The sequence below is a fragment of the Hemicordylus capensis genome, chromosome 1 (genome assembly GCF_027244095.1).
Source record: "Hemicordylus capensis ecotype Gifberg chromosome 1, rHemCap1.1.pri, whole genome shotgun sequence".
In the NCBI taxonomy this organism is placed as follows: domain Eukaryota; kingdom Metazoa; phylum Chordata; class Lepidosauria; order Squamata; family Cordylidae; genus Hemicordylus; species Hemicordylus capensis.
Window position 1 is genome coordinate 281288986 of NC_069657.1, and position 16287 is coordinate 281305272.

At 43.8% G+C, this 16287-nt stretch overlaps 1 long non-coding RNA gene across 2 annotated transcripts in view; it reads right to left on the minus strand.

Annotated features, from left to right (window-relative positions):
* The window catches only part of LOC128339924 (uncharacterized), a 30517-nt gene extending 17605 nt beyond the window's left edge, over positions 1-12912 (minus strand). For both annotated transcript variants that reach the window (XR_008313331.1, XR_008313330.1), the window contains exon 1: positions 12613-12912. This is a non-coding gene — a long non-coding RNA (uncharacterized LOC128339924). The remainder of the gene's footprint in view (positions 1-12612) is intronic.
* Between the last annotated feature and the right edge of the window lie 3375 nt (positions 12913-16287).

A 16287-nucleotide genomic window follows, 5' to 3' on the forward strand; every position in this document is an offset into this window, starting at 1 on the left:
TCCATTTACCCAGGGGTGTAGCTATATTGAGCGGGTGGGTTCAAAGAACCCGGAGCCCCCAGCTCCTGAGGGCCCCCCAGCTGCACCCTCCCTATTTTCTTCTTTATCTTCCTCACTCCGAGGGGCCACTGGAGAGAGGGCTGAACATGGGCCCCCCTCCCCTAGCTATGCCTCTCTGCATTTACCTCCCACTTTCTTGCTCTGCTAAGGTTGTGGTCAGAGTTTGATGTGAACCCACTTGCTCTGAATGCGAAGATGTGAATTCATGATATGGAGAGGGCTTCTAAGCAAGTGCAAAATAGCCTTTCTTCCTCCTTTGCCAAATAAAAACAGTCCGCCCACATGCCACTAGAACTGGGAAGAAAGGAAGTTCAGGTTAGAGGGTGCAGCACACAAGTAGGCCCCAGTACCTTTCATTTCAAAATCAACCATTGCCCTTGGGGTTGTTTGGAGATTTGGGGGGGGGGGGTTGTTATTGCTGCTGTTTGGCTTTTAACAGTTTTACACTCTGCATTTACCAGCTGATATCAATATTAATTGTTCCTCAAGGGGCTTGCCAATTAGAGCCAGGTTGTTCCGCAAAACATACTGCTCCAATTAGCAAAAAGACAAAAAGTGACTAGGACAACTTGTTGGAGCCACAGTGTGATTTCAATTTGTCAATCTCAGGGGACTCAAGTGTACGATGGGTGACTTCGCAAACTTATTACAGAGGGGTAACCAACCATGTTAGTCACTTGTGGCAAAACAACAACAACAACAACAACAACAACCCACACATAAGAAGAAGCCTTTGGGAACTTTCAAGACTAATAACTTGATTGTTGAATAAGCTTTTGTGGACTACAGTACATTTCATCAGATATGAGGAGCTATCACCTTAAGTGGCGCAGCAGGGAAATGCTTGACTAACAAGCAGAAGGTTGCCAGTTTGAATCCCTACTGGTACTATATCGGGCAGCAGCAATATAGGAAGATGCTGAAAGGCATCATTTCATACTGCGAAGGAGGAGGCAATGGTAAACCCCTCCTGTATTCTACCAAAGACAACCACAGGGCTCTGTGGGCACCAAGAGTCGGAATCAACTTGACGGCACACTCTACCTCTACCTAGGAGGAGCTAGCCACCTAATGGCGCAGTATAGGAAGGTGATCAAAGGCATCATCTCACACTGCGCAGGAGGAGGCAATGGTAAACCCCTCCTGTACTCGACCAAACCTCAGGGCTCTGTGGTCTCCAGGAGTCGACACTGACTTGAGGGCAGAACATTACCTTTATCCTCCCTAGCAAACAGATAACACTTTCTTTAAAAGTGCTATCTAATGAAGGATAACACTTCATGCATTGGATGAAGTGGACTATAGTCCACAAAAGCTTATGCTACAGTCCACTGATGGTGTGTGAGGTGAGAGAGCGAGCGAGCGCTGATATAGTCACAGCCATCTGTTGCTGAAACAGCAGTCCAGGGACTTCATGAGGGGGCGGCCCATGGGGCAAGGGCCCCCAATGAATTGTTCAGAGCCCTGAGTTTTATCAGCCACCTCTCTCCTCCATGACCTCTTCCGGAAAGGATGAGCAGTAATGGAGGCAGCTGCACCACAGAGCATGGGAGAAAGCTCCTAGCCTCACCCAGCTCTCTCCTCCTTCCACCTTCATAGCTGCTGTATTAGAGCTTTAAAAAACAACACATGTAATTAGTCTTGGAAGGCGGTAGGCTGAATTAATGATCAAAAGTGGCCTGTGTGCCTGGCCCCTGGATCCTTTAAGTACCTAGCAACACTCCTGCAACAGTCACACACTGCATTGTCTTCAGCATTTGGATTTGAAGTCCAAAGCGTTTACAAAAACCTTTTTAAAACCTCCCCCGCACACCTCTGTTTATATATATCAACTTGTGCAATCGTTTGCCAAAAGACTCACACCAAGAAAATGTCAGTTTAAAACTGAAGGAAAGGTCTGATGTTGGAAACCCTTCCCTCTTGCCCATATTTCAGTCTTATCTGCATTCAGCCCCCAGTCTTGGCAAGATACTGGGGCCGCAATCCAACTACAGTTAGTCACAGCATGTACGTTTATTTAGAATAAGTCTTGCTATGTTTAAGAAGGCTTACTCCCAGTTAAGTACACATAGGATTTCAGCCTGAGTCTCATGGGAACCAATGGAACAGGTTAATAGTGAACCATTACTTCTGAGGGAACTTAGGGTACAGCTAGACACTGGGGCTATGCACACGACCACACCCGCAGTCGGCCAGGCAGGCGGGGGGAAGGCAGGGTTCAGCCTACCTCCCCCCAGACAACTGCTCACAGCTCCGAAGGCACACAAGCTGTGTGCCCACCTGACCAGCGCTGCTGGGAGCAACGCAGATGAATCTCTGTGCTGCTCTGGGTAAGCAGAGTACAGGACTTTTTGTCCCTACCTCTGGGAATCCCACAATGCACCATGCAATGCAGTAGGGGATTCCCCCCCCCCCAAGAGACAGGCACTCTAGGCACCCCTTTCTGTGTGCGGCCGGGCTGGAAGCAGCCTGGCTTGCACACAAGTAACAAGCCCAGGTTAAGGTAACACTCACTCCTTAACCTTGGGCAACTGCTGGGCTAAAAAGCCAGACTAGGTGGCACTGGTTCTCCTGTGCAGCCTAACCCAGGCTGGGTGTCCCTGATATGAGAGGCTCATGAGAAGAGCCTCAGTGTGTCTCAAATCTGTGATTAGGATCTTCCATGGTCTACAAAAGGAAAACAACCACAGGGCGGCGGGGGGAGCCAATTCGGACAACAGTGTTGTTGTTGCTTTGGGGGGGGGGGGGAGAATGAGATCTGTCTCTTTCCACTATTCCATGTTCTTGATAAATCTGATATATTTAGAGCCTCTCCATCCCTTACAACTTTTTAAAAGGCAGTCAAGATGCATTTGTTCACCCAGGCTTTTAATTAGATATTGTTTTAATTGTGTTTTAATAGTTTTAACATTTTAAATTTTAATTGTTGAAATGTGTTAATCTTTTTATTGGTTGTTTTTATTGTCTTGTAAACCGCCCAGAGTACTTGCGTTTTGGGCAGTATAAAATGTCTATTGTGTGTGTGTGTGTGTGTGTGTGTGTGTGTGTGTGTGTGTGTGTATTGCCCCACAGGAGAAAGCTTAAAGTACCTGAATTATACTTGTAAGCCTTCCTTTGTAAGGCAAATAGGAGCTACATCTAATTGGAAAACAGTGCATGAGGAAGTACACACGCACACACGCACACACACCCCGTGATCCCAATGCAATTATGGAGGGTGGGACTTGCACTACTAAAAAAAAAAATGTGGGGAAGCCTAATCACTGATGTTCTGTGTCATCACGCCCAGTTTGGCCCCAAGTCATGGCTAACTAAAGATGGATGAGGGGCCTGCAGGAATCTGGAGTTAAAAGACATATACAGGTAGAGCCCGGTCCAAATGCATTAACAGCATCTTGGGAAATTGTCTTTTCTTGTTATATGCACAGAACACTTTAGATTGCTTTAATCATGGAATCCATGTGAGCTAATATAGCACTGATATCAAATTACTTTTAGTAGGACACTGTTTTTAAACGACTCCCTTGCTGCTAGTAAACGGTTTTTAAAGACCGAAGAGTGAGTGTTTGTGTGTGTGTGTGTGTGTGTGTGTGTGTTTGGCTGTCAGTTATGAAAAGACTACTTACAACAATGCTGCTTCTCTTTCTGTAAACTAATAAAGCATTATTCTTGATGTAACACAAATTTAATGAGTATGGATTTTACTTCATCCTGACTATGGGATAATCTGAACAGCATTTGCCTTGCAATGCAATTATACAGCACTGAAAGAGATGGCTTATCATTATTTAGCATAAAATATTAAAATTATAATGCTCACAGACCCTGGTGTTCTCTGAGTTTCATATTCAGAATACAGAAGCCAAATATTTTCAAGGCTTATTTTCCCCTAAACTGCGGGAAATATTTTATTTCTACTTGATTGCTTCCTGCAGGTTCTGCGACCTCCAAGCAGTAAGCACAAACCCTTAATAGATAAAGGTCCCAAGAGTATAGGGTGGGTCCCCATGAGAGCTTAGAATAATTAAAGGTGGCAGAGGGTGGGGTGTGGGAGGCTAGGATTTGTGTAGCCCAGGTTCTCAAACCTTGGTCCCCAGATGTTGCTGGATTACAGCTCCCATCATTCCCGGCTGCAATGGTCAGCCCAATCACATCTGGGATGAGGGAATCACAGGAAGAGACACTGCTTTGTTCTTTTTAAAAAAAAATCCTTGCTTGGCTTTAGGACAGAAATGTCTTTTTTTATGCCTCTTCCAATACCAGTCCTGAATTTGGATTTCCTTACATGCAGAAACAGGAGAGCACATTTGACTGTGTGTTGCCAAACAACCCCCTTGACGAACAGATTATTGGGGCTGGGCCCCAAACCAGAGGAAGCTCAGAAGGCAGGTGTGTGTGCAAAACTTGTTACTGTTGGGGGAGTTGTTTCACTTGCTTGACCATACTGAAGCCATTTTGTTAGCTTTATGCTAGAGCTGTTTGAGCAGAAATGCTATGCAAGGAGAAGACAAGACAGCAGGCAGGCAGGAAATAGCTAACTTGGGCTTTTGGCTTGAAATAGATTTGGGGGGAAGGGTCCCTGGAGATTTGAATAATGCTTTAGCAGACAGTGACGGCAGCTGCACTTTGCTAGACCCTGCCTGGAGCATTCTGATCATGCAGGGGAAATATGGTCTGTCATTAACTTCTTTGTTTTAATATACACGTGTAACTGTGCAGCTAACTGATTGAAATGTTTAAGCAACTTGAGACAAGAATGTAGCTTCCTCTTTTGACCAGATAAGACTGGGTTCTGTATTTTACAATTGGTCTTTGGGGTCTGATCAGGTTTGTAACCTGCACAGGCTCTCTCTGACCCATTTTCATCTGAAACTGTCTTTTTATCAATAAAGCAATTACTTGGATTAAATAAGCACAGTGTGATGGTGGCATTTCTTCCACACTGTAGACAGAATTGTGGTAAGTGAAACATCATCAGCACCCTTCTGGAGATAACAGAAAACCACAGAAAAACAAAACAACTGCCAGATCAACATTCTTCTACACAAAATTCAGAGGACAGACAACAGGCAGGTCCTTCCAGAGAAGGGTCCTGGGCAGAGCCACCATTGGGCAAACAGGTTCAAAGAACTCAGGCCACTGCCAATCAGGGGCCACAACTCACGGCTCCTGACATTCCCCCCGCATCTGAAGTCAGGCGCAGGGGGTGATTTCACTCCCAAATGGGGCTGCGTGGCTAAACCCACCCTGCATCATACGTCAGACGGGGGGGGGGGAGTGGCGGAAGAACCCGGGCTGCCGCTTGGCTCCCTCCACACCTGAGGAGGGTCTTTCAGGTACCTCGATTCAGAACACCTGGTACCCGCAAGCCACATAGTCAGAGCTCAGATATCACAGTCCTAATGGGGGATTGGCCAGGGATCATTGCACCAAACCCCACACAACTCAGAACCTTTTTTGCTTTTCCAGCACTTCCATTTCAGCATGTGGAATTGCCATATATATATGTAGCCTTTGTTAAAGAGCATGGAGGGGAGATTTATCTACCCCAGCTGCAGTGGAAATGCACAGGTAAAGAGAGAACTGCTAATTAATATTGTCTGGAGACACGGAGTTAAAGTTCTAAATAAAGTAGTTTATTTAGGAAATCCATCAGGGAGATAGATAAGGCCCACATGCCTTGCTGCTGGCAACATATAGGAAGTGGGAAGGGAGAAGAAGGAAGTCTCTCTCCCCACGTGCGAGAATGAAACCTGAGACTATCGTTCGAACAATGGAGAATCAAAGTAGAGAAAGCATGGCCAGAGAGGGAATGCCCTTACTGGCTCTCTTTACCCCTAATGCCCCTAGTGGTCAACAGGGTTGCTGGTGCTAAGGGTCGATGCCATCAGGAGCTGCCTCTCCAACAGCCTTGTCCCAGCCTTCTGTGCCCATGCCCTATTTAATGGAGAATCAGTCTGCTCACCAGCAGCCAGACGGCCAGTTTGAGCTGTACTTCTGAGGGACCATGTACCACAAATCTGCTTGAGCAAAAGGGCCATTATGAACAGCTACTGATACCAGCAAGCCACCTTGGGTGGAAGAAGATGGTGAACCAAGCCCTTCACCCCCTCCCCACCCCATGGCCTATTCTCAAGCACAGCTGCATCTTCATACAGTCTCCATTCCACAAGGAGGGAGTGGCCACAATGTGCCTCCTTTCCAGGAAGAAATGGGCTCTCCCAGGTCCTGTTTCTTTTTCACACTTTCTGCCTTCCAGGATGAAGATAGCTTAATTGGAGTGGGAGTGCAGTAAGATTCAGTGTCATTATTTTCATCCACAAATGATAAAAGGCTCATTATACATTAAAACAAAACAAAACACTTTCTTGAAAAACCAAGGCCAGAGTACTGGGGAAGAAAGGAAGAGGTGTTGTATCAGTAATAAGTTTGAGTAAACCTTGCTCTAAGCAAAAGTAGGAAGGAAAACATGCCACATTCACACAGCCTTAACTCATATTTTTAAAGCAAAGCTATTTCGAAGCTTTTCCATGGCTCAGCTTCCAAAAAAGGAATGTTCATATGCACACATTTTATTATATTTTTTAGCCTAACCTTCTTCCAAGGAACTCAGGGCAGCATATTGTATCCTCATAGCAACCCTGCAAGGTAGGTTAGACTAAGAGCAAGTAAACTGACCAAGTCATCCAAAGAGGTCCATGGCTCTTTTTAAAATAGGGATTTAAAACTCAGTTTCCCAAGGCCTAGTCTGACAGTCTTACCACTATAACTCCAGGCTGTCTCTCTCAAATAAGGATGATATTCAAGTTCCATAAATAAACTAAGTAAGTTGCCCTTCTCCACCACTCTCTTCCCAACATTTATTCATGGCTATATTTCTATCCCCCACCTTTGCTCAGAAGTCCCTCAAGGCAGTTAATAATGCAATGGGGGGGTGGGATCATGAAACAAAAGCCACAGCAGATGTAAAACCACAAGAGAAGCAAACAAATGAATAACTAATTTACACACCGCCCTCTTTGTACACTGGGTCCACAAAGATGCATCTACAAAACTCTAACAATGAACTGAGAATGTCTCATAGTAAATCTGCATATTCACTTTGCATAATATCTCGTGCTTTCAAGATGCACATTTTCAAGAAACTCTGAATTTGGTTTTAAAGGAAGAAGAGAACATTGTGGAGTTGGGTGGGAACGGTTTCTGTCCAAAACTAGGGATGTGCATAAAACTGATTTTGTGTTTTGTTTCAAGGCCAAAGCAAAATGTTGATGACCAAAACGTTTTGTCGAAACAGCAGTTGACCCGGTTGTTCCAATGGAACAAAACTCGAAATGTTTTGAGTATTTCAACCATAGGGCTGAAATATTATTTCAGTATTTCTGAAATAGTATTTCATAGTATTTCAGCCAAAAACCCCATAGGATCACAAGCCAATCAGAAGCCAGTGCCAGAAAACCAGTCAGCAAGAGAAAAACAGGCCTCCAAAATGGCACTCAAAATGTCAAAATGTTTCAAATCAAAACAGGGTTGTTTTGTTCCGAGCTCAAAACAGGCCCTTTATTTAAAGGGTGTCCTCCCCCCACCCATCCCCCGAGCTCAAGACACTTGAAACAGTGTCAAGTTGAAATGCTTTGACGTTGAAACATTTTGCACATCCCTGTTCAAAACTGTATTATGCACAACTTCTCAGAAATAAGCATGTATTAGTGTAATTTGACCTCTAGTGGCAAATGCTGGTAGCACATGTTGATTCAAGGCCTACGATCATACCAGCTAACACCCTGTTGTGACTCCATTTAAAACAGCTTCCAAAAGAGATTCTTAAGCTAACTTTAAAAATATCTGTTGAACTTCTAGACAAGTTTGAGTCTTCACGTTTTAAAATGCCCCACCAGTAGCAACAGAAATGCATCTTTCATTCAACATTTATTTTAGTAACATTTATTTTATTTTAGTAACATTTATTTTAGTAACCAGATAACTAATAGGCAACATCTATTTTATTCAAGTTTGTCAACACCACAGAACACTCAAAACTGCATTTGTCTGGCAGCTTCAGTGGTTTTATGCTCAGTTTTATCTTCTCATAGACCTTGTCAACTTAAAAATATATAACTTATTTAAAATGCCAATAAAATAAAATGGATCAGAATGATCAACAAGATGATACACTTCGCCATTTTTAAAGAACTCCAAACCAAGGAGAACAGCAAGACTTTTTAACATTTAAATGCAGCAATATCAAGCTTCATCTTACCAAGTATAGATGATCAAAGAACAATTGCTTTTGGATATCATAAGTACCCTGCACAATAACATGAACTAATAATGTGGTAGCGGCTGTAATCTAAAGCTGTTGCTGCTTCTCTGGCCTATGCTATGTAATTAACATCAGGTCTACTGTATCCAGTGACCAAACAGTACATGAGAGGTGACTGGGAAAGGGTGTAGATGAAGTTTAAATCGAATAAGGGATTGATAGGGGGTCTGATGGGAGTTGTTTTAGAGCATACAGTGTCGTGACGATTGTATTCGGCCACATATGAAACTCCAAGGGGACATCAAAGTGTATTCCCTTTGGTTGCAATCCAAAGCACATTTATTGAGTAAAGCCACTGAACACGGTGGGAATTGCTTCTGTGCAGACATGCACAGGATTGTTCTGCATCACACATTAGTTTGAGGAGACTCTATCTATTCCAGCCCAAGAAGTCTGTGTGGAAAAGAGTTTCCCAACCCATACTGTATGCTCACAGCAAAATAAACCCTCCTGTCACATTTCACAAGTGAAGGAGATTAACACCATATAAGGGTGTGGGGGGACCCATGCCACTTGAACCCTTTGTTCATTAAATTACAATTCTCACCATCTCTGTTCATGTAGCTGGCGGATATTTATATACCACTTTTCAACACAAGTTCCCAGAGCGGTTAATAGATAGAAATAAATAAATAAGTGCAAGTTGTTTTGGTAAGAGCTAATCTGCCTACTTTCACTATCCCTACAACTGGACTAAATTTGGTTCAAATTGAGGTCCAAAAGTTAGACCTCTTGAGCTTCAAATGTTCACGTGTCCACCATCTTGAATCAAGGAGGATGAAATCATAACAAACCACACTGTTGAGGTGTCCCTGTGTGTCACTCACTACAACTGTACCAAATTTGGTTCAAATTGGTTAGACAGTCCACATGTTAGTGAACAATTTGGCACTTGCGCCCCAATAGTTTACATGTCCGCCATCTTGGATCAGGGTGGATGACATCAGCACAAACTACACCATTGGGGCATCCATGTGCTTACAGCTGAAGCAAATATGGTTCCAATCAGGCGGTTCACAAGTTGGCTCACTTGCACCTCAAATGTTTACATGTCCGCTATCTTGAAATGGAGTAGATGACATCATCAGAAACTACGCCATTGATGTGTCCCTGTGTATCACTCACTACAACTGCACCAAATTTGGTTCAAATCGGTTAGACAGTCCATAAGTTAGTGTACTTGTGCCTCAAATGTTCATGCATCTGCCATCTTGGATCGGGGTGGATGACATCATCACAAACTACACCATTGGGGCATCTATATGTTTCCCTACAGCTGTAGCAAATTTGGTTCAAATCAGTTAGGCAGTTCACAAGTTAGCCCACTTGCGCCTCAAATGTTTATGTGGCTGCCATCTTGAATTGGGGTGGATGACATCATCAGTGTCCCTATGTGCCCCTACAGCTGTAGCAAATTAGGTTCAAATTGGTTGTTTATTTATTTATTTATTTATTTCTATACTGCTTTTCCAAAAATGGCTCAGGGAGGTTTACATTAAAACAAAACTAAAATCAATTAACTATTAAAACCAAAAACTGTAAAAACAACATAAAACCATTATTAAAACAATTAAAACAGCTTTTAAAACCCTGGAAAACCATGCCAAACAGAGGGGTCTTAAGGGCTCTCCTGAAGGCCAATAATGAACTCAGATTACGGATTTCTGCCGGGAGTGTATTCCACAGCTCAGGAACAGCTACAGAGAAGACCCACCTCTGAGTCACCACCAGACGTGTTGGTGGTAACTAAAGACGGACTTCCTCAGATGACCTTAATGTGCGGTGGGTATCATGCAGAAGAAGGCGTTCTCTAAGATCACTCAGACCTAAGCCGTTTAAGGCTTTAAAGGTAATAACCAGCACATTGTATTTTGCCCAGAAATATATCAGTAGCCAGTGCAACTGTTTCAAAACAGGCATAATATGGTCTCTTCAGGTTGCAAAGACCAATGTGGCTGCCGCATTTTGAACTAACTGAAGTTTCCAAAATACATACCAAGGGAACCCCACGTATAGTGCATTGCCATAGTCAAGCCTGGAGGCTACCAGCTGAAGCACCACTGTTTTGAGGTAGTCCTCTTCAATGAATGGATGCAGCTGTTGAATCAGCCAAAGCTGGTAGAAAGCGCTCCTGGCCATAGCCTCCACCTGAGATACCAGGGTGAGGCCTGGGTCCAGGAATCCTCACAAGCTGCGTACCTGCTCCTTCTGGGGGAGTGCAACCCCATCCAGCGCAGGACGGTCTAACTGATCCCTCAAATTCTGAGCCCCCACAATGAGAACCTCCGTCTTGCATGGATTAAGTTTCAATTCGTTATCCCTCATCCAGCCCAACACTGCTTGTAGGCAGGCATTTAGGGAATGAATGCCATTTCCTGATAATGAAGATGAAAAAGAGAAATAAATTTGGGTGTCATCAGCATACTGGGAATACCCAGCACCAAATCTCCTGATGACCTCACCCAGCGGTTTCATGTGGATATTAAACAGCATTGGTGGCAGAATGGAGCCTTGAGGGACTCCATATAACAGCTCCTGTTTTGAGGAGCAACTGTCACCAAGCTCCACCATTTGGAATCTACCTGAGAGATAGGAGCAGAACCACTGCAAAGCAGTGCCCCCTATCCCCAGCTCCCCCAGGCGATCCAGAAGGATACCATGGTTGATAGTATTGAACGCCGCTCCCATCATCTCCAGTCACAATGGTCGAAGGCTGTAGTCCAACAACAGCTGGGGACCCCTGCCTTAAGACACTGGGTGGGTTTGCTTTATCACCAGGAAGTCCAGTTCCCGGGGAGGGTGCACTCCTGGCAGACATCAACTGAAGCTGCCATAGTCCAGGTCCCAGCCAGACTTCCCAACTTCCGGCCAACATTTCTGATGCAGAATTGAAGCTGGGTGGAGAAAGTAGGACAAATGTCGAGAAATACAACTGGGACTGGAATGTCGGGAAACAGCTGAACTCCTGGAAGTGTGCATTTCCCAGGAACTAGATTTCCCATTGATCATGCGGACACACCCACTTTTTAGGCTGCTTCAGAAAAGTTCGCCCCCAGTCTGAAGCCCGCTCCTTCATGCTGAGGGTAAAGCCAGTGTGGTCAATGGTTACAGTGCACAGTTTAAGTCTTAGAGTTATAGGCTCAAAACCCCAGTCAAAAATCAAGCCCTTAATAGCAATAGCAATAGCACTTACATTTATATACCGCTCTATAGCTGGAAGCCCTCTAAGCGGTTTACAATGATTTCGCATATTGCCCCCCAACATTCTGGGTACTCATTTTACCGACCTCGGAAGGATGGAAGGCTGAGTCAACCTTGAGCCCCTGGTCAGGATCGAACTTGTAACCTTCTGGTTACAAGGTGGCAGTTTTACCACTGCGCCACCAGGGACTCTTAATGGGGTGATTTGGGCAAATCACTCAGCCTATTCAATTTAACAAGGTTGTTGTAAGGGTAAATGAGAAATTATACAGGGTTTATTTATTTTATTTTATTTAAAATATTTATATCCCACCTCTCCAGCACAATACTGCTTGGGATGGCTTACAACAGTAAAACAATAAAAGTAATATAAAATTTAATACAATAAAATACGATGTAGAATAAAAACAATTAAAACAAATGAAATTAAAATTAAAAACCCATCAGGCTATAATAAAACACATTAAAAAGGGCTCTCTAAATAAGTACGTTCTAAGATCTTTTTTAAAAAAAACCCTAAGGGAGGGAACATGGCGAGGGCATTCTGGGAGGGCATTCCAGAGTCAAGGGGCCACACCCAAAAAGGCCCTGTCTCTTGTTCCTGCCAACAGAATCTTAGTCAATGTCACGGCCATTACCAAGGCTCAAGATGATGAGTGAAGGGCCCTGGCAAATTCACATGGGCAAATGCGGTCTGACAGATACCCCAGCCCCAAGCCAAACAGGGCTCTCAAGAATAACTCAGCACTTTGAACTTAGTCCAGAAGCAAACTGGCTTCTGGACAGCTGTGAAGCTGCTGCAGGATGAGTGTAATACTCAAGAAGCGACTAGCACCATAATGAAGTGTGGCTGGAGATTATGGGAATTGTAGTCCATCAACATCTGGAGGGCAAAGACTGCTCACCCATGGGCTCACCCATTGTAAAACACCCAGAGATGCACGTTTTGGGCGGTATAGAAATATTTTAAATAAATTAATAATAATAATAATAATAATAATAATAGTCCCTCTCCCAGCCTAACCTACCTTACAGAGCTGTTATAAGCATAACATGGAAAGAGAGAACCCTATATACCACCATGAGCTTCTTGGAGGAAGGGTGAGCTAAACAAATCAAGGCCTTCCTACTCTCAGCTTTTAAAATCTGAATAGCCCAGTAATTACCAATTTCACAGCTGTTACTACATTTGAGCCTTCCCTGAATAGGCCTTGGCTTTCCAGTAGAGAACAGATTCGCCTCTGCCTCCACCTAAGCCCCATTTCTCTTTTCACCAGAGAAATCTTCTCCCCTGTTGAGATCCTTTTTCTCCAAGGCCCCAGCACACCTTCTCCCCTCTTCACCATAAGACATCCAGCTGACCAACTGATTTCTGTCACCTCTCGCTTAACTGTCTGCCCCCTCCTGCATTCCAAGCAGGGTTTCTTTATCCTTCCTGCACGGGTCTCATCTCTGCTGCTGCCAATCAACCTCCTGCACAGACTTACACATTGTTAGAAACATAAGTTCCCAAACACATATAAAGAACACAATAAATAAATTTAACCACCACCAATACTAAAAATTGCAAACCATCACCAAAGGTTCAAGCCTTTACACTGTAAGACATAAGGAAAGAGACAAGCAGCCAATATTCTGTATTCTGCCCAGTTAGTTGCTCAGAAAGAAGTAAAACGGGATTCTAGCTTCCAGGCTAATATATGCAAAGATACCAGAATGACTTGAAACTCTGGAACTTAAAACAAACAAACCCTGTTGAACTCATTCAATCACTTTAAAAGTAGTAGGCAACCTGTCCTCAGGAAGTCTGGGTAGTTTTTACTGCTTTGCATTGCCTTATGCCCCGCCCCGGCCCAGTGTATGTTAGGCTTCACCTTGCCAAATGTAATGGTAAATGGGCCTGATTGCATATGAACAAGGTTTTCATTTCTGTGGTAAAAGCAAGTGGGAAGGGGATAGAGCTCCGTACACAGGAGGTGCCTGTGCCTGGTGGTGGTGCTGGTTGTGGAGCTGTTTGTGTGTTTGTTTGTTTGTTTGAGGGGGGGGAGGGTTTAACCCTGAAGCCTGCCCCCCGCCCCACCATGCTGACCTTCTTTCCACAGGTCCCCTACCCTTCAGAGGAGAATAGGGGAGAGATTCCGGGAGCTGCTGTAGGAAGGATGGGGTGAGGGAAGTTTGTAGTGCAAGCTTTCTGCAGCTCAGGATACATCTCGGTATCGTTTGTCATAGCTTTGTTTTCTACTATTCTTTTGAATATGAAATTTAAATGAAGAGATTTTCTCAAAATGAATGGCTACAGATGGCGCTGCTGCCAATGCAGCCTTAGGCAATACTCTGCTTAAAGTCAGATAAAGCCTGTCTGTGAACAGCATCCACCTCCACCGGCAGATCTATGAAGCATTCTGAACAGCTAAGAACATCTAGCAAACACTGCAATCCACGAACTTGTCTAAGAGCAAAATGAGCCCGGTTCGCATTATTGTATCGGTTATTCTTGGATTTGCTGTTCCTTCCTTTAGAAATCTCTGACAAAAAAATCTGTAAGATTTAAAACCTGTCAAAATGAAGTCTGTAGATCCACCTACCCTTCTCAGCAGAGAGGTTTTAGCTTTTGACAAAGAAAAGGATTCTTATAAAAATGATTCTAAAAAGCAATCCTATAAGGCGGATTCTTGAATGCTTGCCAATTCGGCTAGTGCAGGATCATAAAAACCTGAATGCCCTGTTACTTACATAATAGTATCTGAAAACAGCATCACAGTGCAATGGATAGCTGGTATAACTCAAGATTGACTTTAACAGCTCTAACCCCAGTCAGTGCTGCTAAGGAAATAGTTTCCCCTTAAGCAATCAACAGAAGTTGCCAGATATTAGATAAACCTGGAGATGGGTTTTCTGTGATGCAGCAACTTCTGCACATAAGATGCAGGCAGCATTCTTCCTTTTAGCAGAGGCTGAGTGGAGCAACAACTGATAATGAATACAGATGTTAGAACAGGACTTGGCCCTCAGTCACTGTGAAATGTGATTTCTATTTGTTTTTTAAAGGAATATCACCACTTCCAGAACATGCAGACGGTTCTGAAAATGCCCTGCTCTAGATGCTATCTTTGGTGGCATTTTTCAGGCACTTTGGGTGATTGGCAAACTTTTTTTAAAAAAACCTACCTTCACTAGGAACACGTTCCTTCCTCTAGAGCTTTGGTATAATAAACCAGAGCACATTCACGCTACCCTTGCTGTGCTATAAGAAGGCAGTAATAAGTGGCACCAGGTCCAGCTCACCGGAAGCCCCTAAAGAGCTTGGCAGGAGCAGCAGAAAACTGCTTCTTCATTGTTTCTGGTCAAGGGTGTGATTATTTCAGTAGAAACACTTGTGCTTCAGAACGGTTTGAGTAAGTTCCAATAATCCAGCCGCTTGGTGCCCGAATGGACGCCACAGCTTGTTTGCCACAGCCCCACTCCTTCAAGGAGCACGGACACAGGGAGTGTGGGGGTATTGAACAAGTTCATTGACCAAAGTTATTGGGGAGCATTTCCATTGTGGGCATTGTTACACACACTCATGGTCAAGCAGTTATGGAAATGCATGACTGGGTCCCCCTTTGCTGAGCGGAGTCCGCCCCAGTTGCATAGGAGTGAGAGACCAGATGGATGGGCCCTATAGGATGTTCCCATTTGGTGATGGTGTTGCTCTGGAAGAGGCATACCGGTTCTGAGATCCCTTCCTGGCCTCTCCAGGACAGGAGTGAGAAAGACTCCTGCCTGCAACCTTGGAGAAGCTGCTCCCAGTCTGTGTGGGCAAAACTGAACTTTATAGAACAATGGTCTGACTCAGTACTTTATGGATCAATGGTCTGACTCAGTGAATGGCAGCTTCCGACATCTCTGTGAGGAATTCAGCTTAATAATGAGAGGACAGAAGAGAAATAACAACAACAACAACAAATGCAATAAGAGCAAAAGTAGAAAAATCAACAACAAACAGCAAGTGCCGCCTTTGCCAAGAAGCAGATGAAACCGTGGACCTCCTAATCATCTGTTGTAAAAAGATTGCACAGACTGACTACAAAGGCATGACAAGGTAACAGGGATGATACACTGGAACATCTGCAAAAAATACAAGCTTCCTGTAGCCAAACATTGGTGGGACCATAAAACTGAAAAAGTTGAAGAAAATGAAGAAGCAAAAATATTATGGGACTTCCAACTACAAACAGACAAACATCTGCCACACAATACACCAGATATAACTGTAGTTGAGAAGAAAGAAAAACAAGTTAAAATAATTGACATAGCAATACCAGGGGATAGCAAAATAGAAGAAAAAGAAATAGAAAAAAATCACCAAATACAAAGATCTACAAATTGAAATTGAAAGGCTGTGGCAGAAAAAGACCAAAATAATCCCAGTGGTAATTGGCACCCTGGGTGCAGTTCCAAAAGACCTTGAAGAGCACCTCAACACCATAGGGGCCACAGAAATCACCATCAGCCAATTACAAAAAGCAGCTTTACTGGGAACAGCCTATATTCTGCGACAATATCTATAACAGCAAAAACATTGACAATAAAATTCAGCGATCCCAGGTCCATGGGAAGGACTCGATGTCTGGATAAAACAAACCAGTCAATAATACCTGTGTGACTGTGTAAACAAGAAATAATAATAATGTTTTTGCTGACACCAGTTGTTTCTAAAC